The sequence below is a fragment of the Hemitrygon akajei genome, chromosome 18 (assembly GCF_048418815.1).
Source record: "Hemitrygon akajei chromosome 18, sHemAka1.3, whole genome shotgun sequence".
NCBI lineage: Eukaryota > Metazoa > Chordata > Chondrichthyes > Myliobatiformes > Dasyatidae > Hemitrygon > Hemitrygon akajei.
Genome location: NC_133141.1, coordinates 63798897 through 63825535, shown reverse-complemented (window position 1 = coordinate 63825535; position 26639 = coordinate 63798897). Strand labels below are relative to the sequence as shown.

The 26639-nt window shown below is 42.7% G+C and overlaps 1 long non-coding RNA gene and 1 other non-coding gene across 2 annotated transcripts in view; one reads left to right on the top strand and one right to left on the bottom strand.

Annotated features, from left to right (window-relative positions):
- LOC140741613 (uncharacterized) overlaps nt 1–24292 on the top strand; it is a 49235-nt gene extending 24943 nt beyond the window's left edge. Inside the window, exon 3 of the long non-coding RNA XR_012102094.1 lies at nt 24074–24292. This is a non-coding gene — a long non-coding RNA (uncharacterized lncRNA). The remainder of the gene's footprint in view (nt 1–24073) is intronic.
- Nucleotides 1280–1351, bottom strand: trnac-gca (transfer RNA cysteine (anticodon GCA)). Its single transcript has one exon. It is a non-coding gene; the product is annotated as a tRNA-Cys (tRNA).
- Nucleotides 24293–26639: the final 2347 nt, after the last annotated feature.

Below are 26639 nucleotides of genomic sequence, written 5' to 3'. Positions count from 1 at the left end.
ACATATGTCATGCAATTTGTTGTTTTGTGGCAACAGCACAGTGCACTATATAAATTATAAAACACAATAATAATAAAGTATATAAGTAGTGCAATGGAGAGCAAAAATATTGAGGTGATATTTGGGTTGGTTCATTGTCTGTTCAGAAATTTGATGGCAAAAAGGAAGAAACAGTTCCTGAAATATTGAGGTGTGCCTTCAGGCTCCTGTGCCTCATCCCTGATGGTAGCAATGAAAGGAGGGCGTGTCCTGGGTGATGGGGGTCCTTAGTGATGGATGCCGCCTTTTTGAGGCATCACCGTTTGAAGATGTCTTCAGTTCTGGGGAAGCTAGTGGCCCATGATGGATCTGGCTGAGTTTGCAACCCTCTACAACGTTTTCTGATTCTCCCTACCAGATGGTGATGCGACTGTTCTCCATGGTACAACTGCCTAAATTAGCTGGAGTTTTTGGTGACATACCAAATTGTCTGAAATCCTATAGCCACTGTAGTATCTTCTTTGTAATCACATCAATATGTTGTGTCCAGGATAGATCTTTAGAGATGTTGACACCCAGGACAAAGTAGTGTGAGGGTGAAGAGTCTACCTTATTGTACTATTGAACTATTAGTCCATGTGAATATTCAAAGTTCAAAGTAAGTTCATTATTGAAGTATGAATAGATTACCATATACTATCTTGAGATTCATTTTGTTGTAGGGAAAAAAGAAATACACAGATTTTATGAAAGACTGTATGTAAACAGATAATGACTGGCAAACACTAATTTGTAAAAGACATTAAAAAAACTGAGAAATGAGTTGTAACAAATCCTTGGAAGTGAATCTGTAGGTCACAGAATCCAGCTAAGGTCATTACATTATATGGAGCAATGGTAGGGAGCTTGAGTTAGGTTATAGAACAGTAATGATCTTATGAACAGTATAATGAGCTGGAGAGGCTGACGAGCCTGTTTCTTCTCTTCTTGGAAGACCTTGCAAGAGCTTTATTTCATGAATAAGTATAGTCTCTATAAGAGTCCTATCTCCATAATGATGTGTGGGTAAGCAGCACATGGGTTCAGATATCCTTGGGTAGGTAATTAGGGAGCAGTGCTGGGGTCTGCCTGCCTAGCAGATTGAATTAAATGACATGAAACATAAAAATTCTACTGAGCATACTGAAATGTTCGCTAAACTTCGCTCCCTCATACTGTGGGCCTCAGAGCTTTTGTTTTAAACTCAAATATTGTAAGGTAGGAAAGAGAAACAATTAAAATTATGCATGTGAAAACAAAGAGGGGGCACCTGGATTTGAACCAGGGACCTCTTGATCTGCAGTCAAATGCTCTACCACTGAGCTATACCCCCACATGAAGGAGTCATTGCAGATTCAGTAAAACGCCAATAATCCAGCATTCTCAAGATTATGACACTACCAAATTGACAAATTTTCCAGCTCATTGGATGTTACTTCTATTAATACCCTAAGATGTTTTCAACTCACCTTTTTTGGGTGTTATGAAAAACAAATATAATAAAGTTAATAATACTAGTTGGAATAACTATCTTCAGTACGCAGTGCCTCAAAAACACAGCATCCATTATTAAGAACCCCGTCATCCAGGTCATGCTCTCTTCTCATTACAGGGAGGAGGTACATGAATCTGAAGACATACACTCAATGTTTTAGGAACAACTTCTTCCCCCCTCACCATCAGATTTCTGAACAGAAAATGGACCCATGTATTCATGAAAGCAAAAAATTTCAAGACAGATATTAGTGTCAGTAAACCTGGTCCTGATTTTGATTCTGTCACACTCCAATCTGAACAAATATGCAACCAACATGATCTTAATCAAACACAAATAATCAGGTAAACACGAGGAAAGTCCTGACGAAGGGTCTCAGCCCGAAACATTGACAGCGCTTCTCCTTATAGATTCTGCCTGACCTGCTGTGTCCACCAACATTTTGTGAGTGTTGCTCAAATAATCAGGTCCCCTTGGGCTGGGTTTAGGTAGTAAGGCTTTGCTTTCCTCTACACCAGGATATCTGGCACAGATTTGGCACATTATTTGCTGGGTAGCTCTAATGAATTCTGTAGATGTGGCTTTGATGGCTGTGCAGTTGCCCCTAAAAGAGCAGAACAGGAGTGAAATAGAGAATTAAAAAGGGAAAAGCAAAATGCTGAAGAAAGTTGAGAAAAAGCTAGGAACAGCGAGCAGGTCAAACAGCATCTGTGGCATCATCCTGAGTTTCTGCAAAGTTGTCATTTTAATAAAGCTCAAGACGAAAGAGAATGCAGATGCTAAAAATTTGGAGCATTACACAAAGGTACTGGAGGACCTCAGTAGGTCAGGCAGCATCTATGGAGGCAAGTGGACAGTTGATGTTCTGGGCCCAGACCATTCATCTGGAATAGAAAGAAAGACAGGGCACAGTCAGTATAATAAGGTGAGGCAAAGGGATGAAGTAAGAGCTGACAGGTGATAGATGGATCCAGGTGGAGGGAAAGGGTTGATAGAAGGTAAGTGAGGGAAGAAATGTAAGAAATTGGGAGATGATGGGTAGAAATGATGAAGGGCTGAAGAAGATGGGAGATAGTCAGTATAAAAGGATCGTATCAACCAAACAGATCTGATGATGTCATTGATCTAAAACATTAACTGTACCTCTTACCATGGATGCTGCCTGATCTGCTGAGTACTTGTTAGATTTCATGTTTGATTTCACATTTCCAACCTCTGTGGTATTTTGCTTTTGCCATTTTAATTGTGTGTTTCAGTCCCATTCTGCTCAGTCAAACATTAGCCTCTTCGGCATTTCCAGTAAAACACAATAGAACTTTTACTAACATCGCCTCATCTTTCCTTCCAGACTCAGTCATGAGCCCAAAACTTCCAGATCAAAACCATGGCTTCCATGTTTCAGAACAGCTGCAGAAAGCCCAGTGCCATTTTTGTTTTCCCTTCCTCTATGCTATCTCTTGTTTCATTTCTTGTCTCATTATCATTCTATTTGATTTTCCATCACCATCACTCTGTTGGTTAGTCTCTGTTTTTCACCATACACCAATCTTCCCTCTGTCCTGTCCTCTCCTCCTCACTTTCTCTACATCACCACTTTAAATTTTTGTCAACCACTATGACATTTCCTTCATCAACAAGAGATTCTGCAGATGCTGGAAATCCAAGCAACACACACAAAATGCTGAAGGAACTCAGCAGTCCAGGCAGCATCTATGGAAAAGAGTGAACAGTCAATTGTTCAGGCCAAGACCCTTCATCAGGACTGGAGAAAAAAGATGAGAAGTCAGAGTAGGATGATGGGTGCAGAGGAAGAAGTAATACAAGACGGTAGGCGATAGGTGAAATAAGGAAAGAGGGTGAAGTAAACAGCTGGGAAGTCAATGGGTGAAAGAGATAAAAGGCTGGAGAAGGGGGGATCTATAGGAAAAAAAAGGGCAGGGGGAGGTGCACCAGAGGGAGGTGATTGGCAGGTAAGGAGATAGGTGAGAGAGGGATATGTGAGTGGGGAATGGTGAGGGAGAGGAGAGGTAGCATTACAAGAAGTTCGAGAAATCAATGTTCATGTCATCAGGTTGGAGGCTAGTCAGATGGAATATAAGGTGTTGCTCTTCCAACCCGAGTGCGGCTGCATTGCAGCAGTAGAGGAGGCCGTGGATTGACATGCTGGAATGGGAATGGGAAGTGGAATTAAAATGGGTGACCACTGGGAGATCCCACTTTTTCTGGCAGGTGAATGTAGGTGCTCAGCAAAGCAGTCTCCCAATCTATGTTGGGTCTCACTGATTTACAGGAGGTCACACCAGGAGCACTGGGTACAGTATATGACCCCATCAGACTCACAGGTGAAGTGTCGCCTCACCTGGAAGGACTGTTTTGGGCACTGGATGGTAGTGAGGGAGAAGGTGTAGGGGCAGGTGTGGCACATGTTCCGCTTGCAAGGATAAGTACCTTGAGGGAGTTCAGAGGGGAGGGATGAATTTGGACAAGGGAGTTGCCTAGGGAGTGATCCCTGCACAAAGCAGAAAGTGCCTGTGCCATGTGACAGTGAGAATAGGAATAGAGTCAGGTGGAGGATAAATGCGTGGCTGAGGGATTGGAGCACGGGGCAAGCATTCAGATTTATGGATCATTGGGACCTCTTTTGGAGCAGGTGTGACCTGTACAAAAAGGATGGGTTGCAATTGAATCCCAGGGGGACCAATATCCTGGTGGGGAGGTTTGGTGAGGCTACTGGGGTGAGTTTAAGCTAGAATTGTTGGGAGGGTGGGTGGGAACCGAACTGAAGAAACTGGTGAAGATATGGTTAGCTCACAAATAGAGAAAGCTTGTAGACAGTGTGTGAGGGAGGATAGGCAGGTGATAGAGAAGGGACGCGCTCAGACTGAAGGCTTGAGATGTGTCTATTTTAATGCACGGAGTGTTGTGAACAAAGTGGATGAGCTTAGAGTGTGGATCAGTACTTAGAGATATGATGTGGTGGCTATTACAGAGAATTGGATGGCTCAGGGACAGGAATGGTTACTTTAAGTACCAGGTTTTAGATGTTTCAGAAAGGACAGGGAGGGAGGCAAAAGAGGTGGGGCGTGGCACTGTTGATCAGAGATAGTGTCACGGCTGCAGAAAAGGTGGACGCCATGGAGGGATTGTCTATGGAGTCTCTGTGGGTGGAGGTTAGGAACAGGAAGGGGTCAATAACTTTACTGGGTGATTTTTATAGGCCACCCAATAGTAACAGGGATATCGAGGAGCAGATAGGGAAACAGATCCTGGAAAGGTGTAATAATAACAGAGTTGTCATGATGGGAGATTTTAATTTCTCAAATATTGATGGGCATCTCCGTAGAGTAAGGGGTTTAGATGGGGTGGAGTTTGTCAGGTGAGTTCAGGAAGATTTCTTGACACAATATGGAGATAAGCCTACAAGAGGAGAGGCTGTACTTGATTTGGTATTGGGAAATGAACCTGGCCAGCTGTCAGATCTCTCAGTGGGAGAACATTTCAGAGATAGTGATCATAATTCTACCTCCTTTACAATAGCATTGGAGAGAGATAGGAACAGACAAGTTAGAGAAGCGTTTAATTGGAGTAAGGGGAACTATGAGGCTATCAGGCAGGAAATTGGAGGCTTAAATTGGAAACAGATGTTCTCAGGGAAAAGTACGGAAGAAATGTGGCAAATATTTGTGTAGAGTAGAGTTCTGTATAGGTACGTTCCAATGGGACAGGAACCGTGGTGTACAAAGGCTGTAATAAATTTAGTCAAGAAGAAAAGAAAAGGCTTAGAGAGCTAGCTAATGTTAGAGATCTAGAAGATTATAAGGCTAATAGGAAGTAGCTTAAGAAGGAAATTAGGAGAGCCAGAAGGGGCCATGAGAAGGCCTTGGCGGGCAGGATTAAGGAAAACCCCAAAGCATTCTACAAGTATGTGAAGAGCAAGAGGATAAGACGTGAAAAATAGGACCCATCAAGTGTGACAGTAGGAAAGTGTGTATGGAACCGGAGGAAATAGCAGAAGTACTTAATGAATATTTTACTTCAGTATTCACTATGAAAAAGGATCTTGGTGATTGTAGAGATGACTTTCAGCAGACTGAAAAGCTTGAGCATGTAGATATTAAGTAAGAAGATGTGCTGGAGCTTTTGAAAAGCATCAAGTTGGATAAGTCGCCAGGACCGGACAAAATGTACCCCAGGTTATTGTGGGAGGCGAGGAAGGAGATTGCTGAGCCCCTGGCAATGATCTTTGCATCATCAATGGGGACGGGAGAGGTTCCGGAGGATTGGAGGGTTGCGGATGTTATTCCTTTATTCAAGAAAGGGAGCAGAGATAGCCCAGGAAATTATAGACCAGTGAGTCTTACCTCAGTGGTTGGTAGTTGATGGAGAAGATCCTGAGAGGCAGGATTTATGAACATTTGGAGAGGTATAATATGATTAGGAGTAGTCAGCATGGCTTTGTCAAAGGCAGGTCGTGTCTTACAAGCCTGATTGAATTTTTTGAGGATGTGACTAAACACATTGATGATGGTAGAGCAGTAGATGTAGCGTATATGGATTTCAGCAAGGCATTTGATAAGGTACCCCATGTAGGCTTATTGAGAAAGTAAGGAGGCATGGGATCCAAGGGGACATTGCTTTGTGGATCCAGAATTGGCTCACCCACAGAAGGCAAAGAGTGGTTGTAGATGGGTCATATTCTGCATAGAGGTTGGTCACCAGTGGTGTGCCTCAGGGATCTGTTCTGGGACCCTTACTCTTCGTGATTTTTATAAATGACCTGGATGAGGAGGTGGAGGGATGAGTTAGTAAGTTTGCTGATGACACAAAAGTTGGAGGAGTAGTTTATAGTGTGGAGGGCTGTCAGAGTTACAGTGGAACATTGATTGGGTGCAAAACTGGGCTGAGAAGTGGCAGATGGACTTCAACCCAGATAAGTGTGAAGTAGTTCATTTTGGTAGGTCAAATATGATGGCAGAATATAGTATTAATGGTAAGACTGTTGACAGTGTGGAGGATCAGAAGGATTTTGGGGTCCGAGTCCATAGTACGCTCAAAGCAGCTGCGCAGGTTGAATCTGTGGTTAAGAAGGCATTCGGTGTATTGGCCTTCATCAATCATGGGATTGAATTTAGGAGCCGAGAGGTAATGTTGCAGCTGTATAGGACCCTGGTCAGACCCCAGTACTGTGCTCAGTTCTGGTCACCTCACTATAGGAAGGATGTGGAAGCCAAAGAAAGGGTGCAGAGGAGACTTACAAGGATGTTGCCTAGATTGGGGAGCATGCCTTATGAGAATAGGTTGAGTGAACTCGGCCTTTTCTTGTTGGAGCGACGGAGGATGAGAGGTGACCTGATAGAGGTGTATAAGATGATGAGAGGCATTGATCATGTGTATAGTCAGAGGCGTTTTCCCAGGGCTGAAATGGTTGCCACAAGAGGACACAGGTTTAAGGTGCTGGGGAGTAGGTACAGACGAGATGTCAGGGGTAAGTTTTTACTCAGAATGCATGAAATGGGCTGCCGGCAAAGGTGGTGAAGATGGATACAATAGGGTCTTTTAAGAGACTTCTAGATAGGTACATGGAGCTCAGTGACATAGAGGGCTATAGGGAAGCCTAGTAATTTCTAAGGTGGGGACATGTTTGGCACAACTTTGTGAGACAAAGGGCCTGTATTGTGCTGTAGGTTTTCTGTGTTTCTATGTTTCTAGGGGTGAAAGGGAAAGATGTGTTTGGTGGTGGGATCCCTTTGGAGGTGGTGGAGGTTGCAGAAAATTATGTGCTGGACGCAGAGGCTGGTGGGGTGGTAGGTGAGGTCAAGAGGAACCCTCTCCCTGGTGGGGTGTTGGGAGGATGGGGTGAGAGCAGATGTGTGTGAAATGGAAGAGATGCGGTTGAGGGCGGTGTTGATGGTGGAGGAAGGAAAGCCCTTTTTTTTGAAGAAGGAGGAAATCTCCTTAGTTCTGCTATGAAAAGCATCTTGAAAGCAGATGCGGCAGAGATGGAGGAATTGAGAGAAGGGGATGGCATTTTTGCAATTAACAGGGTGGGAAGATGTATAGTCCAGGTAGCTGTGAGAATCAGTAGGTTTTCATAGACATCAGTAGATAAGCTGTCTCCAGAGACAGAGACAGAAAGATCAAGAAAGGGGAGGGAGGTGTCAGAAATGGAGCAGGTGAATTTGAGGGCTGGATGGAAGTTGGAGGCAAAATTGATTAAGTCGATGAACTCAGCATGGTTGCAGGAAGCAGCACCAATACAGTCGTCGATGTAGTATAGAAAAAGTCGGGGAGTGATACCAGTGTAGGCTTGGAACATAGACTGTTCCATGTAGCCGACAAAAAGGCAGGTATAGCTGGGAACCATGCGAGAGCCATGGCTACCTTTTGTTTGAAGAAAGTGGGAGGAACTGAAGGAGAAATTATTGAAAGTGAGGACAAGACCTGCCAGACAAAGGAGAGTGTTGGTGGAGGGGAACTGTTTGGGTCTGGTGTCCAGGAAGAAGCGAAGAGCTCTGAGGCCTTCCTGGTGGGAGTATAGGGACTGAACATCCATGGTGAAAATAAGATGATCAGGGCGTGGGAACTTGAAATCATTGAAAAGTTTATGAGCATGTGAAGTGCTCCTTCATCCTGAAATGTTAACTGACCTTGCTCTGAGTATTCATTTATTCATTTTTTCTTCAATGTTCAAAGTAAATTTTATTATGAAAGTACAAATATGCCCCGATATACAACCAGAAGATTAATTTTCTTGTGGGAATACTCAACAAATCTATAGAATAATAACTGTAACAGGATCAATGAAAGATCAACCAGAGTGCAGAAGACAACAAACTGTGCAAATGCAAATATAAATAAATAGCAATAAATAATGAGAACATGAGATGAAAAGTCATTGCAAGTGAGTTCATTGGTTGTGGGAACATTTCAGTGATGGGGCAAGGGAAGTTGAGGTCAGTTATCCCCTTTAGTTCAAGAGCCTAATAGTTGTGGAGTAGTAACTGTTCTCTAGTCTGGTGGTGCAAATCCTGAGGCTCTTGTACCTTCTTCCTGATGGCAGCAGCAAAAATTGAGCATGACCTGGGTGGTGGGAGTCCCTGATGATGGATGCTGCTTTCCTGCAACAGCGTTTCATGTAGATGAGCTCAATGGTTGGGAGGGCTTTACCCGTGATGTACTGGGCCACATGCATTATTTTTTGTTGGATTTTCCATTGGTGCTTCCATACCAGGCTGTGATAAAGCCAGTCAACATACTCTCCATTACACATCTATAGAAGTTTGTCAATATTTTAGATGTCATACCAAATCTTTGCAAATGCCTAAGGAAATAAAGGTGCTGTTGTGCTTTCTGCACAATTGCACTCACATGCTGGGCCCAGGACAAGTCCTCTGAAATAGTAACACTATCATAAGGTGGGTGCTGGGAGCGGACACAGACACTGAAGTACTAGGAACTGGACTAGACTAGAATTAGGGACAGGACAGGACACAGACTAGGAGATAGGACAGGAACACAGACTTGGGCTAGGACTTTGGCCAGGAAATCAGGACCAGTACAAGGAACTGGGAACTAGGAGCCTGGGCTTGGACTCCGAGCCAGAGACTGGACAAGGACCCCGAAACTGGGTCTTGACTCGGGCTCGGACTAGGCGAGGACATGACGTGGCTACTGGACGGGACATGGCTTGGGTTCTTCGAGGCTTGACTGCAGGACAAGACATGGAACTCCTGCACAGCACGAGGCACATGGACAGGACAAGAACCCAAAGCCTTGACTTGATCTTGGGACACCTGAACAAAGCCTTGGACTCGAGAGAGACAAGAACATGGAGCCTTGGTCCTGAGAGAGACAGGAACATGGAGCCTTGGTCCTGAGAGAGACAGGAACATGGAGCCTTGGTCCTGAGAGAGACAGGAATACAGATCCTTGCTCCTGAGAGAGCCAGGAACACGGAGCCTTGGTCCTGAGAGAGACAGGAACATGGAGCCTTGGTCCTGAGAAAGACAGGAACACAGATCCTTGGTCCTGAGAGAGACAGGAACATGGAGCCTTGGTCCTGAGAGAGACAGGAACACAGATCCTTGCTCCTGAGAGAGACATGAACACAGATCCTTGCTCCTGAGAGAGACAGGAACACGGAGCCTTGCTCCTGAGAGAGACAGGAACACGGAGCCTTGGTCCTGAGAGAGACAGGAACACAGAGCCTTGGTCCTGAGAGTGTGGTGAACTACATATATCTGTCTGGACACGCCCCTCTGCTGACTGCTCCTGTGGCTCCTCCCACAGACCTCTGCCCTTTGTTGTTCAGGTAGACGATTCTGACATCTGAGTCGGGGCAGTCTTGTCCCGACATTCCACTAACAATTTTTTTTTAAAAATGCATCACTGGGCTTACTTTTTGAAGCGGTTGTCACCAGCCGAGTCCAATTATGATATAGGTAACCAGTAGTTGTTGGCTGGTAAACTGGCATTAGAAGAGTGGTGACACTGGTTGCAAGGAGCTGAGCATCCGTTTGTTGTATGGACGGATCACAAGAATTTAGCTTATAGAAACATAGAAAACCTACAGCACAATACAGGCCCTTCAGCCCACAAAGCTGTGCTGAACATGAAATTACCTAGGGTTACCCATGGCCCTCTATTTTTCTGAGATCCATGTACCTGTCCAGGAGTCTCTTAAAAGATGCTATTGTATCTGCCTCCACCACCGTCACTGGCAGCCCATTCCACACACTCACCACTCTCTGCGTAAAAAACTTAGCCCTGACATCTCCTCTGTACCTACTTCCAAGCACCTTAAAACTGTGCCCTCTCGTGCTAGCCATTTCAGCCCTGGGAAAAAGCCTCTGACTATCCACACGATCAATGCCTCTCATTATCTTGTACACCTCCATCAGGTCTCCTCTCATCCTCTGTTGCTCCGAGGAGAAAAGGCTGAGGTCACTCAACTTATTCTCATAAGGCATGCTCCCCAGTCCAGGCAACATCCCTGTGAATCTCCTCTGCACCCTTTCTATGGTTTCCACATCCTTCCTATGGTGAGGTGACCAGAACTGAACACAGTACTCCAAGTGGGGTCTGACCAGGGTCTTATATAACTGTAACATTACGTCTCAGCTTCTAAATTCAATTCCACAATTGATGAAGGCCAATACACCATACGCTTTCTTAAGCACAGAGTCGACCTGCGCAGCTGCTTTGAGTGTCCTATGGACTCGGACCCCAAGATCCCTCTGATCCTCCACACTGCCAAGAGTCTTACCATTAATACTATATTCTGCCATCACATTTGACCTACCAAAATGAACCACCTCACACTTATCTAGGTTGAGCTTATATCCAGAATGCCAAAGACTTAACTCAGGACAAGCCCATTGGGCATTGTTTTTTAACTGTTTTGATTTTGTCATCGCTTATCGTCTGGTTTCCAAGAACCTATAACCTGGCACCCTTTCCGGGCAATTTGATTCCCCCCACCTATAGATATGTCAGAGTTGATTCTTTCAGAGAATAAACTTTTGGCTCCTGTCACTTGGGATGTTGGTTCTCTCGTTAGACAAGCACTCGAGGGGAGTAATCTAGTTCCCAGTAATGTTCCCCTAGGTCACCTTTCTGTGCCACCCGAACTTAAGTTGGAGGTCCTCAAATGGAGGCACCACATCCAAGATAACAGCCCACCCTGGAATTTCACGCACCCTAGAATTCATAATCCAGCTGCTCAGGATGCTCTCAATACAACCCTTGTAGAATGTGATGAGGATGAGGGGTGAGGTCAAGTTATTATACATTTGTATTCATTTCTAAGATTCCAATTCTCCTCCTCAGGGTCTTCTCCATGCCCTCCCCATCCCCTCCCACCCTTGGCCCTATCTCTCCCTGGATTTTATCACTGTCTTGCCTCCTTCATGCTCCTTCACTGTTATTTTAGTTGTTGTTGATCAATTTTCCAAGGCTTGTATTTTTCCCTCCCTAAATTGCTCACAGCCCGTGAAACTGTGGACCTTTTATTGCAGCAGGTTTTTAGTGTACATGGAATTCCTTCCGATATTGTCTCTGACAGGGGTCCACAACTTACCTCCAAGGTTTTTGGTAAACTTATTGGAGCTACTTCTAGCCTTTCTTCCAGTTGTCACCGACAGATGAATGCTCAGATCAATAAGACTAACCAAGATTTGGAATGCACTCATTGTTGCCTTGTTTCTGATAACTAATCCTCCTGGAGTGACCATTTAATTTGGGCAGAGATAACCCAGAACACCCTTCACCACTCTTAACTTAACATGTCTCCTTTCAAATGTCAGTTTGGATTTAAGCCTCCTCTCTTTCCTGAGCAGGAAGTAGAAGTTGGTGTTTTGTTTGCTAAACAGGTGGCGGAGTGCTGTAAGCAGTGATGGCTTAAAGCCGAGGGCTTTGGACTTACTTTGGTGAGGCAGCAATTCCATGTAAACAAGAGGAGACGAATGGATCCTTCTTTTTGCATAGGTCAGTGGGTTTGGCTTTCTACCAAGACCTCCCCCTTAAAATAGAATCCAGGAAGCTAGCTCCTTGCTTCATTGGGCCCTTTAAGATTGTTAAGGGGTTCAATCCAGGTCTCTCAGAATCCATCCCACCTTTGACAACTCTAAACTTAAACCCCTACTCTGCAGCCCTTTTGCCCTTACTCCGCTTCCCCTCCCTCCTAGAATCATAGACGGAAAACCTATTTACACTTTCTGCAGATTGCTTGACTCCTGGCAAGTTAAGGGGCAGTTCCAGTATTTAGTCAATTAGGAGCGGTATGGGCCGGAGGAAAGGAGTTGGGTTCTGGTCCGGGAAATTTTGAATTACTGATTTTCACCAGCTTCACCCAGATCACAAGAGTCAGCTTTAGAAGAAGCATTTTGTCACAACCTGGGGTTGTTTAAAAAAGAAAATATTTATTTTAGTTAGTATGTGGATTGTGCTTTCTCAGGGTCACCTCTTGAGTATGCAGTGTTCCTTGGTTTGTTTACCTTTTTATATCTGATTGTTTGTCTCTGGGTTTTCACTTTGTTTTGCAGGCGTCTGATTTGGGATCATGGGGATTGTTAAACTCTCTTTGTATTCATCACTTTTATTCAATTTGTGGTAATTAAATGAGCATGGGATTTTCAACGGCTTGCATTATACTTGTCTTTGGGGTTACTGTTTTGTCTGAACAACGAATTGGTCCTGCAATCCTACCTGCTCCAGGGCATTTTTCAGGGGGCACCTTTTTGCTCAGTCATTGTGGATTCCTGTCTGGTGAAACACTTGATTAAGTTCTCTGTGCATCATGATTTCAGTTCCTCAACATTTTGTAGAGTTTGCCTGAGTTCTTGTTAGTCTTGTTAATTTTCTGTTATGAATCTCTTGTTCAGTTTGAATTGCCGAAGTCTTTGTGATTCCTGCATTTGAGTTCACGAGTGACCCTTGACATCTATGGAGACCATACCATCTGAAACCATATAAAAAATCTATGGTGCCTAAGAGTTTTGCACAGTACGGTATATGTCATGATATATAACCCTGAGATTCATTTTAAGCTGCCCGCAACACATCGCCATGGTTCACCAGTGCCATCTTGCCTAGTCACCTCGTTTCCACGAAGATTTCCTCCGGGTGCTCCAGTTTCCTCCCACATGCCAAAGATGTACAGTTAGTGTTTGTGAGTTGTGGGCACGATCTGTTGATGCTGGAAGTGTTGCAACACTTGCAAGCTTCCAAGCACAATTTTTGCTGATCTGATTGACAGAAATGATGTATTTCACTAGATGTTTCAATGTACATGTGACAATTAAAACTAACTTTTAGTTAACCTAACCTTTCAAGTGAAGTGTACACTTGATTATTAAATTCCTCTCAATTTATTAAGCATTCTTTTGGTTCATCACAAAGACCCTTATCTGAGACATAACTTCTCATTTCTAACATCAGGGAGGAGATAAAGGAGCCCACATTTAGGAATGGCATTTTCCACTCAACCATCAGATTTCTGAATGTTTTATGTAGCCATGAACACTAATTCTTTATCATTTTATTTATTTATTTATTTACAGCATAGTAACAGGCCCTTCTTGTCCAACAAACCCATGCCATCCAATTATACCCATGTGACAATTAACCTACTTACTTGTAGGTCTTTGGAATATGGGCAGAAACTGGAGAACCCAGATGATACCCATGCAGTGATGGAATTGAACCCAGGTCACTAGCATTATCAAAGCTTTGCGCTAACCACTATGCTACTGTCTAGTTTTGTAATTTATAGTAAATTTTATGTCTTTGCACTGTACCTGCTGCCTCAGCACAACAAATTTCACATCATAAGTCAGTGACGATAAATTTGATTCTGATTTTATAATCTTTTCCATTCTGGAACAAACAATATTGGACTGGAAATAGATACGGGGAGAGTACATATAAATATCATTTACACTTCCACGTACTTTTCTCTCCTTCAATTGGTTATTGGAATAACCAATAGCAACAATGTTCCTGAAACCATAACCACTAACTGGACTGATTATGGAATTGGGAATGCTATGCTTACTCGATGATGTTCTCAGGAAATGAAAGGATAGATTCTCTCAGGGGTAAAAAGAAGATGAAAGGCAACTTAGTAGAAGTGTACAAGATGATAAGAGGCAACGACGAAGCAGATAGCCGGAGACTTTTTCCCAGGGCCAAAATGGCTAATACAAGGTGCATAATTTTAAGGGGATTGGAGGAAAGTATGGGGGGAGAGTTACAACAGAGATCACGTTCTTTCCACAGATAGTGGTAGGTGCATGGAATACATTGCTAGGCAGGTAGAGCCAGATATTTTAGAGACATTTAAGAAATACTTAGATAGGCACATGGATGAAAGAAAAACAGAGGTAGAGGGCTATGTCGGAGGGATTGATGTTAGAGTGGGTTAAAAGGTCAGCACAACATTGTGGGCTGAAGTGCCTGTACTGTGCTGTTCTATGTCCTAGCTACATAACTGTGCAAAAGTCTAAAGCACATAAACATAAGTCAGGTGCCTAAGATTTTTGCACAGTACTGTAGTAATTTTATGTATTGCACTGTACTGCTGCAAAAAAAAACAAATTTCATGATGTCTGTGACTGATGATAACCCTGATTCTGATACGGGTCTCTATTGTGGACTGAGAGTGGGAAGGGGAATCATGGCTGGTAAAAGTGGAAGGGAGGAGGGAGTGGGAAGCACCAGAGAGACATTCTGTAATGATCGCTAAATCAATTGTTTGGAATCAGGTGACCTTACCTGGTGTCTTCACCCACACCACACCCACTGCTAGCACTCCTCTGCCACCTGTCCCACACCCCTCCTGCGGTGCCCCACCCTCACCATTCCTTTGCTCCTGCCAGATTTGCAAATTCGCTCTTTGCTCTACATTAGCCAATACAGTACTGGGCAAAAGTCTTAGGCACTCTAACTATATATCTGTGCCTAAGATGTTTGCACAGTACTGTATGTCCTATGTTCTATGAAATGAAATCCAAGCTGTAACTGGATGTGTGGATTAAGATGTGTAATACTGTTCTCAAGTACATCAGCTCCCCCTGCAGTATTAGTCTGATCTAAACTATTTAAATCTATTAGTTTAATAGTTTATAAATTTGCACAAGTAACAAAGATTAGCTTACTTTGTCACATGTACATCAAAACATAGAGTGAAATATACCATTTTTGTCAAATCATATTAGTAAAGATTGTGCTATGGCAGAGCCCACAAGTGTTGCCAACTTATCAACTCTAACCCTAGCCCTAACCTAGGTATATCTTTTGTAATGTGGGAAGAAACCTATGCGGTCACGGGAAGAACATGCAAACTCCTTACAAACAGTAGTGGGAACTCAACCCCAATCAGTGATCACTGGTGCTGGAAATTGTGATTGTGCTAACCACTGCACTACCTTGAGGCATGATGTTAAAAAGGTGAACCTGGAGATTGTCTTTGCTTGTGTTGGATCTACTTGAAGAGCAGAGGGCACAACTCTGTGACTCTCTGACAGTTCCGGTTAAAATTCAGATGACTTTTCTCCAATCCTCTTCATCAAATTACTTTAAGCTTAATGGCATGATTTTCTACATTTCCTCAAAAAAAATGTGGAAAATTGAAATAAAAACAGAAAATGTTGGAAACGTTCGGCAGGCTGCATCTAGTTAGGCCACATCTGGAGTATTGCATACAGTTCTGGTCACCCCACTATAGGAAGGATGTCAAGGCTTTAGAGAGAGTGCAGAAGAGGATAACCAGGATGTCGCCTGGATTAGATGGCATGAGCTATTATGAGTGGTTGGACAAACGTGTTATGAGCATGGTGGACTGTCACTTTAAGAGCACCTGAGATTGAGGCGAGACTAACTATGATGTCAGCCACCCGCTTTCTTGGCTCACTTCTGATTTTTACACAGAGAGAGAGACACAGAGAGAGAGAGAGAGAGAGAGAGAGAAAGAAACCATTGGAATGAGAGAGACAGAACAGCTACTCTCATAGTCTGAGTAGGACTTGGAACTAAGATCTGCCGGGGTAAGGTTTGCTCCAGAATGTGTGTCTGTCACTTTGTATAATCCAAAGGAGTGGATTTAGGAATGTCCGGTGGGACCACTCGAAGTTAACCCTTGCCTGGGTATGTTATGTGGTAATCACTTGAAGACGACATTCCTCTGACAGGTCACTTTGGTGATATATCTAAGTGGATTTTGGAACGACTCAATGGACACGAACTTTGACGACGGCTTATTTGTTTACTTGTGGAACTTGACGTAATCACCTTCTCTCTGCATTTGCCCTAGATTACAAATATCTCTCTTCCATAATTCACTTTGTGGACAACTGAACTTTCCTATTTTACCCTCGTAAGACTCTAAGCTTTGTTTCCAAGTTTGTTACCTTGGAAGCCACACACACATATACCTGCATAACACTGTTAACTTTTGTTTATCCTGTTTAAGTTACGATATTATGAGTAGTTACTAATAAAGACAGTGGTTTTAACATCAAAACCAGACTCCATGTGTAATTCCATTGCTGCTGGATACGTAACACTTGGGTTGTTTTCTCTGGAGAGGCAGAGGCTGAGAGGAGAAATAAAGAGGTTTATATGATTATGAGAGGCATAGACAGAGTAGGCAGACAATGGTTGAAAATTCTAATACCAGAGGGCATGCATTTAAAGTGAGAGGGGGCAATTTCAAAGAAGATGTGAAAGGCAAGTTTTTTTAATACACAGAGAGCAGTGGGTGGCTGGAATGCTCTGTTTGGTGTGGTGGTAGAGGCAGAAACATTAGGGGCTTTTAAGAGCCATTTAGATAGGCACATGAATGTGAGGAAAATGGAAGGATATGGACATTGTGTAGGCAGAGGGGATTAGTTTAGTTAGTCATTTGATTACTAATTTAATTGATTTGGCACAACATTGTGGGTTGAAGGACCTTTTCCTGTGTGGTACTGTTCTATGTTCTGTGTTCTATATTCTAAAATGAGAATGGACATCTCATGGCCCAAACCAGAAGTCCTGGCTGAACATAGAGGTGCACTCTCTACTAAAAGCCCAGGATGCTGTTTCAAGGCTGGTAACAGAGCAGCTCTTAGAGCACCCAGGAGAGCCCTCATCCTAGGCATCAAGGGAGCAAAGACTGGAACACTTGTCCGATAACGATCCCCAGCATATGTAGCTGGCCATCAAGGACATTACTGACTATACAAGGAAAAACAGCATTGACTGTACCAGTGAACCTCCCTCTCTGACCCTCGAAACAACTTTTATTAACCCTTTGAGGTATGCAATACCACACCAACCATGAAAGCTGCCTCCCTCCCAGGTGAGTAGGCACTGTCCGAACATAGAACATAGAATAGTACAGCACATTACAGGCCCTTCAGCCCACAATGTTGTGCCGACCCTCAAACCCTGCCTCCCCTATAACCCCCACCTTAAATTCCTCCATATATGTCTGTAACAGCATAAAACGTGAAGAATACTCTGCAGAGACTCAACCCCTGTAAGGCAGCCGGGCCAGACCACATCCCAGGCTGAGTATCAGGGAGAGTGCACATCAGCTCATTGACATCATCAACACTTCACTCATCCAGGCTGCTGTCCCCACACGCTTCAAATCAGCCACCATCGTCCCTGTATCACACAACTTGACACTTGGTAGCAGAGCAGCTAGTGCAATGCTATTACAGCTCAAGGCATCAGAGTTCAATTCTGGCATCCTCCATAAGAAGACACTATACCCATGGAATGTGTAGGTTTTCCCTGTGATTTTCGTCTTCCTCCCACATTTCAAATACGTACTGCATTGGTTAATCGGTCATTGGAAATTGTCCTGTGATTAGGTTAGGGTTAAACCAGAGTTGTTGGGCATTGCTGAAGCAGTGCAGCTCGAAGGCCAGTGAATCTACTTTGTACTCTACCTCAAAATAAATATAAAATAAATGACTACCACCCAGTGGCACTGACACCAATAATCATGAAGTGATTCAAAAAGCTGATAATGATAAATATCAAAAACTCCATTCATAAGACCATAAGATATTGGAGCAGAATTAAACCATTTGGCCCATTAGATCTGCTCCACCATTTCATTATGACGGATTCAATTTTCCTCTCTGCCCTGATCTCCTGCCTTCTCCCCATATCCCTTCATGCCCTGACCAATCAAGAACCTATCAACCTCTACCTTAAATATACATAAAGACTTGGCTTCCACAGCTGCCTGTGACAATGAATTCTACAGATTCACCACTCTCTGGCTGAAGAAATTCATCCTCATCTTCGTTCTAAAAGGACGCCCCTCTGTCCTGAGGCTGTGGCCTCTGGTCTTAGACTCTCCTACCATAGGCAACACCATCTCCACATCCATTCTATCAAGGCCTTTCACCATTCGATAGGTTTCAATGAGGTCACGCCTCATTCTTCTGAATTTGAGTGAATACAGACCCAGAGTCATCAAACACTCTTCATCTGACAAGCTGTTCAATCCTGGAATCATTTTTTGTAAAACTCCTTTGAATCCTCTCCAGTGACAGCACATCCTTTCTAAGATAAGAGGTCAAAACTGCTCACAATACTCCAAGTAAGGCCTTACCAGTACTTTATAAAGTCTCAACATTACATCTTGTTATTATATTCTAGTCCTCTTGAAATGAATGCTAACATTGCATTTGCCTCCCTCACCAGAGACTCAACCTGCAAATTAACCTTTCGGGTATCCTGCACAAGGCCTTTTGCATCTCAGATTTTTGTATTTTCTCTTCATTTAGAAAATAGTCAACTCTTTCATTTCTTCTACCAAAGTGCATGACCATACATTTTCTGACACTGTTTTCCATCAGTTATTTCTTTGCCCATTCTTCTAATCAATGCTCCTCAGACAGGATGAAGAGATCAATACTCCCCAATGCCATTCGGCTTTACAATTCAACCGCCAGGAGTAAGATATGTTAAAGTGCCGGGGTTAGGACTCAATGTATTTAAGTAAACTACTTAAGAACTTTTTTAAAGCTATTATTAATGCTTTTTGAGAGGGTGATTTTAGATGCATATCATATTTTTACTGAGTTAAGTATTGTATGTAATTAGTTTTGCTACAATAAGTGTATGGGACATTGGAAAAAATGTTGAATTTCCCCATGGGGATGAATAAAGTATCTATCTATCTATCTATCTATCTATCTATCTATCTATCTATCTATCTATCTATCTAAACTGTCTAAGTCCTTCTGTAGCCTCTTTACTTCCTCAAAACTACCTACCCCTCCACCTATCTTCATATTGTCTGCAAACTGTGCAATAAAGCCATCAATTCCATCATCCAAATCATTGACATATAACACAAGAAGAACCAGTCCCAACACAGACCCCTGTGGAACACCACCAGTCACTGGCAGCCAAACAGAAAAAGCTCCCTTTATTCTCACTCTTTGCCTCCTGCCAATCAACCACTACTTTGTCCATACTAGAATCCTACCTGTAACACCATGGGCTCATAGCCTCATTTATGATACCTTGTAAAAGGTCTTCTGAAAATCCAAGTATGCAACATTAACCAATTCTCCTTTGTCTATCCTGCCTGTTATTTCTTCAAAGAATTTCAACAGGTTTGTCAGGCAAGATTTTCCCTCAAGAAATCCATGCTGATCATGGCTTATCTTATCATGTGCCTCCAAGTACCCTGAGACTTCATCCGTCATAATTGACCAACATCTTCCCATCCACTGAGGTTAGACTAACAGGCCTATAGTTTCCTTTTTTTCTGCGTCTCTCCCTTCTTGAAGAGTGGAGTGACATTTGAAATTTTTCAGTTTTCCAGAACCACCCCAGAATCTAGTGATTCTTGAAAGATCATACTAATGCCTCCACAATCTCTTCAGCCACCTCTTTCAGAACTCTGGGGTGTGCACCATCTGGTCCATGTGACCTATCTACCTTTAGGCCTTTCAGTTTCCCAAGAACCTTCTCTGTAGTTATGGTAAGTTCACACACTTCATACCCTCTGACTCCTGGAACTTCCACCATTTTGCTAGTGTCTTCCACAGTGAAAACTGTTGCAAAATACTTATTCAGGTCATCTGCCATGTCCTTGTCACCCAATACTATCTCTCCAGTATCATTTTCCAGTGGTCCGATATGCACTCTCGGTTCTCTTTTACACTTTATGTACCTGAAGAAACTTTTGGTATCCTTTTTAACATTGTTGGCCAGCTTACTTTCGTACTCCATCTTTACCTTCTTAATGTTTTTTTTAGTTGCCTTCTGTTGGCTTTTAAAAGCTTCCCAATCCTCTAACTTCTCAGTAATTCTTGCTATATTATATGCCCTCTCTTAGGCTTTTATGGTGGCTTTGACTTCTCTTGTTAGCCACTGTTGTATCATCTATCCTTTAGAATACTTCTTCCTCTTTGGGATTTATATATCCTGTGCCATCTGAATTTCTTCCAGAAATTCCACCCATTGCTGCTCTGCCATCATCCCTGCCAGTGTTCTTTTCCAACCAATTCTGACCAACTTCTCTCTCATGCTGCTCTAATTCCCTTTACTCCACTGTAATACTGAAACATCTGACTTTAGCTACTCCTTCTCAAATTTCAGGGTGAGTTCGACCATATTATGATCACTTGTTCCTGAGGGTTCCTTTACCTGAAGCTCTCTAATCAATTCTGGTTCATTGCACAACACCCAATCCAGAGTAACTGATCCCCTAGTGGGTTCAACCATGAGCTGCTCTAAAAAACCATCTTGTAGGCATTCTAGAAATCCCTCTTCCTAGAATCCAGCACCAAGCTGATTTTCCCAATCTAGCTGTATATTGAAGTCCCCCGTGACTATTGAAACATTGCCCTTTTGGCATGTATTTTCCATCTCCCATTATAATTTGTAGACCACATCCTTGCTACTGTTTGGGGGTCTGTATACAACTCCCATAAGGGTCTTTTTACCCTTGCAGTTCTTTAGCTCTATACATAATGATTCAACTCCTTCTGACACTATGTCATCTCATGATTTGATTTCATTTTTTACCAACAGAGCAATGTGCTCCCTCTGCCTTCCTGCCCGACCTTTCAATACAATGTTTATCCTTGGACATTAAGCCATAATCTTCTTTCAGTCATGATTCAGTAATGCCTATAACATCATACCTGCCAATCTGCAACTGAGCTGCAAGTTCATCTATACTGCACACACTCAAATATAACAGCTTCAGTCCTGTATTCACCCTTTTTGATTTTGTCCACCTTTTGCATTGCAACTCATCCTGTTGCTGCAATTTTGCCTTATCAACAGCCTCTCCTCATGACACATTGTAAACCAGTTACCTCATCTTCAGCGGTATTATCTGCCTTTCTTACGGTACTTCTTGCATTGAAATACAGGCAGCTCAGGTCACTAGTTGCACCATGCTCAACCTTTTGCTTACTATCTTTGTCTGTCTTCTCAACATCTGCCTCCACAACCTCTCCACTAACTGTTCTGGCACTCCAGCTCCCATCTTCCTGCAATTTTAGTTTAAACCCCACTGTGCAGCATTAACAAACCTTCCCGCTAGAATATTAGTCCTCCTCCAGTTCAGGTGCAAACTTTCCTTCTATAGAGGTCTCTCTGTCCCTGGAAGAGAGCTGAATGATCTGAAAAACTTACGCCCCCCCCTCCTTCACCAACTCCTTAGCCACGTATTAAACTGTATAATCTTCCTTATTCTGCCCTCACTGGCACGTGACACAAGTAGCAATCCTGAGATCACAACCCCGGAGGTCCTGCACCTTTATCTTAGCACCGAACTCCCTGTGCAGAACCTCATCATTCATCCTACCCATGTCATTGGACCATTACTTCTGGCTGTTCACCTTCCCACTTAAGAACGCTGAGATGTCCCGAACTCTGGCATGTGGGAGGCAACATACCATCCAGGAATCTCATTCTCACCCACAGAACCTCCTGTCTGTTCCCCTAACTAACGAATCCCCTATCACTAGAGCATGCCTCTTCTCTCCTCTTCCCTTTTGAGTCACAGAGCCAGACTCAGTGCCAGAGACTCAACCACTGTGACTTTCTTCTGTTAGGTCACCTCCCCTGACAGTACCCGAAGTGATATATCTGTTGTTGAGGGGGATGGCCACCGGGGTACTCTGTACTGGCTCCTTAACCCCTTTCCCTTTCCTGACTGTTACCCACTGTATTCTGCACTTTAGGTGTAACTACCTCTCTATATATTCCTGCTGTATTGGACATTCACCAATATGATTACCAACAGAACTGCTCTATGACTGATGCATCCATCATGCATTTGGGCCTGACACACCTAGAAAACAAGGACACTTATGTCAGAATGCTGTTTCTGGGTTTCATTTTATTATTCAACACTATTGTCACAGACCTTGAAAAAAACTCCTACTCCTCGATCTAAGTACACTGCTGTGTTACTGGGCGATGGATGTCCTAAAGAACAGACTTCAGATAGTCAGGACACTCCTCCCTCCCCATTATCTTCAACACAGGAGCTCCCCCCAGTGTTGTGTGCTGAACCCATTACTGTACACTCTGCTCACACACGTCAGCACGGCCAAATACCCTAACAATGACATCGTCAAGTTCGCGTCTGTCTAGTTTGTATTTTCTGTTGTGTGTTTATTATGGGTAATTTGTCATGTAGGTTGGGGAGTGGTCTTAGTTCATTGGTTAATCTAGTTGAGAGAGGCAATTGGGAAATGATTTTTTTGTTGACCGCTTGTTTACAATCTTTGCTAATCATGACAATTTCACTTATTTTGTTATTTTACTTATTTCTAATATTGCTATAAAATTGCCCGTTTTGCTGGTTTCATAATAAAGGATCAAACTTACTTTTTTTGACTTGGAACTCAGTTATTTGGAAGCGCATTACACAGTGTCAACTCCCGTACTTAATCTCTCAGTGGTTTTGAAGTAACTGCTACATTTTGTCAACAAAAATATAGTTACACCAAATGAACGTCAGTCTACAACATAAGATTGCCTCGGACCTTTTGGAGAGACTGGAGTAGCTCGCAGCAAGTAAAGACCTTTTGTGGAGTCATGCTGTGCATTTGTGGTATGAACACAATTTTGAATGGTCAGCACTATCTGTTCATTGGGGACCGTTCCTCATTCATAAAGTGTTTGCCTGAGAGTTCGTTGCTTTGTTTTATTGGAAGGTATTCTAAGGAACTGGATACATTTGGTCACTGCAATTTTTCCCCATTCTTCTTTACAAAACTGCTCAAGCTTTGTCAGATTGTGTGGGGATCATGAGTAAACAGCCTTTTTCAAGTCCAGCCACAAATTCTCAATTGGGTTGAGGTCTGGACTCTGACTGGGCCACTCCGGGACATTAATTTTGTTGTTTTTAAGCCGGTCCTGTGTGGCTTTGGCTTTATGCTTGGGGTCATTGTCTTGCTGGAAAAACAAATCTTCTCCCAAGTCGCAGTTCTGTTGCAGACTGCATCAGGTTTTCCTCCAGGATTTCCCTGTAATTTGCTGCATTCATTTATGATTGACTTAACTGTACTCTAAGAGATATTCAGTGACTTGGAGATTTTCTTGTATCCATCTCTTGACTTGTGCTTTTCAATAACCTTTTCGTAGAGTTGCTTGGAGTGATTTTTGTCTTCATGGTGCAGTTTTTGCCATGATACTGACTCACCAGCAGTTGAACATTCCAGATACAGGTTGATTTTTACTACTATCAGTTGAAACACCTTGACTGCACACAGGTCTCTAAAAACAGATCTCTATTTAACTAATTATGTGACTTCTAAAACCAATTGGCTGCACCAGTGATGATTTGGTGTGTCATATCAAAGGGGTAAACACTTATGCAATAAATTATTTTGTGTTTTATATTTGTAATTGTCACACCCTGGGAAAGGTTTCATTGCTAATGTAATGGTCTTTCTGTAGAAGCAGTGCTTGGGTTATGGTTAGAAATAACATGTGCTTTGCAATGGGAGCCGTCCAATGACGAGAGTGTGATTTCGTGCTGTTTGCTTCACACCAGGGTGATTTGGGTCTTTTGTTCTGCAGGAGACCAAGAGAGAAAACACCAGAGAGAAGAGGTCGTAGGACTCGACCCGGAACGGAGCCATGATCACGATGAAGGCCAGGGAGATTGAAGGAGGATCGATGAAGGAGAAACCATGAGCTCCAACTTGTGCACATTAAACTGTTTCATTAAAATGGGCCCTTTTCTCTTTTTTTTGCTTTTTCTTTACTAACTTTTCTTTACTAAATCATTTAATTGTATATGGTGTACTGTCTGTTATTTCATGGTACTGAGTTGGAACAGGGTAACAAATCACGCAGCATCCACACAAACAGGGGGTTTCGGGTGAGCTTACACCTCAATCTCACTCATTTGTCCTCCCTAGACCTGGGCAGCTGACTGAACCTGAGTATTACATAGTTAATTCAGATCACTTTGTAGAGATCTGTTTTCACCTTGACACGAAAGAGTCTTTTTCTATTGATCAGTGGCAAAAAAAAGCCAAATTAAATTCAATGTTGTAAAACAATAAAACATGAAAACTTGCAAGGCACTGCATTCAGGATAGTCAGCATAGCTTCATGCATAATAGGTCATGTCTAACTAATCTTAGTTTTTCGAGGAAGTTACCAGGAAGTGGATGAAGTGGATTTCATCTACATGGACTTCAGCAAGGCATTTGACAGGGGCCCATGTGGAAAATTGGTCAAGAATGTTCAGTCACTCAGCATTCAAGATGAGGCAGTACACTGGATTAGACATTGGCTTCGCAGGAGAAGCCAGAGAGTTGTAGATGGTTGCCTCTCTGATGCCACCAAGATTGGGGGTATAGAGGACAGCGAGGAAGACAATCAGGATCTGGAGCAGAATCTGGACCAGCTGCAAAAATGGTATGACAAATGGCAGATAGAAATTAATGGAGACAAGTGGAAGGTATTGCACTTCAGTAGGACCAACCAGGGTAGGTATTGTACAGTGAATGGTAAGGCACGAGTGGTAGATCAAAGGGAGCTGGGAATACAGGTTCATAATTCATTGAAAGTGGTGTCACGGGTAGATAGGGGCATAAAGAAAGCTTTAGGCACATTGGCTTTCATAAATTAATGTATTGAGTACAGGAGATGGGATGTTATGTTGAAGTTGTATAAGACATTAGTGAGGCCAAATTTGGAGTATTGTGTTCAGTTTTGTTCACCTACTTACAGTAAAGATGTAAACAACATTGAAAGACTTCAAAGAAGATTTACAAGATTGTTGCCAGGTCTAGAGGATCTGAGTTATACAGAAAGATTTAAAAGGTTAGGACATTATTCTTTAGAATGTAAAAGATTGAGAGGAGATTAGATAGAGATATGCAAAATTATGAGAAGTATAGGTAGGGTAAATGCAAGTAGGCTTTTTCCACTGAGGTTGTGTAGGACTAGACTAGAGGTCATGGGTTAAGGATGAAAAGTGAAAAGATTAAGGGGTACATGAGGGGAAACTTCTTCGTTCAGAGAGTCATGAGAGTGTGGAACAAGCTGCCAGCACAAGTGGTGCATGCGAGCTCGATTTCATTGCTTAAGAAAGTTTGCTTTTCAGCTATGAAATATTGCTGGTGCAATTTACAAATGTGCTGTGGTGGGTGAACAAAGAATTAACTGCGAGTTGCACAATAAGGAGAAAGTCACATGAGTGAATCAAAGCATGGAACCCTGAAGATGGGGCTCTCAAAGGAGAAATTAAATTTACTTCCAAAGCTAAGGCTAATCAAATCGAAGTTCTTCAAAAGGAGTATGAGACAAATGTGAACAAAATTAAAGGTTTAGTATCATCAGTTAAGGATCTTATGAAAAATAAAGAAAATCTCTTACAAGTGCAATCTTATCTCGAGGATGACTAATCTCTGTTAAGCTATTGCTAAGCAACATCACATGTTAGTCTCATTACTTCCCAAGAACAAACAGAAAACAAAATGGATGTTTTCAATAGTTTCAATAGTTCCATTTTTATATCAGAAAAATGTATACAATATACATCCTGAATTTCCTTTTCTTCACAGACATCCACAAAAATAGAAGAGTGCCTCAAAGAATAAATGACAGTTAAAATGTTAGAATCTCAAAGCCTCCTACACACAAGTAGCAGCAAAGCCATGACCCTCCCCTACCCCACACACTTCTATAAAAACTCATCAGCACCCTCCACCCACCATGCAAGCAATAACAAGGCCCCAAAAAGACCATGATCTGCAGTACAACAAAAAATAATCATTCGCCCAACAACTCGACATACCATATTCTTTCTCTCTCTCTCTCTGTCTCCCAAATAAAGGAAAAAAGAGGTGTCTGCTTTCACAGCGAGAGGAGAGACATGTCAAAACAACTCACTGATTTATGGTGTTAAAAGTCTGATGCACCGTCTTTTTTTCCATGTTCTGTGACTCGAGAATCACCAACAATCTCTCACCCACCAATGAGAGAGAAAGAGAGCATGATTCTCCAACTACACAGCATCTGACAGCTGATCTACTGTTCCTGAAGTTTGTTCTCCCCCATGATGCTTCAGTCAGCAGCACCCACTTAGAATCAGTCTGCCACAGGGCTGCAAAATCTCAGAACCCCGGAG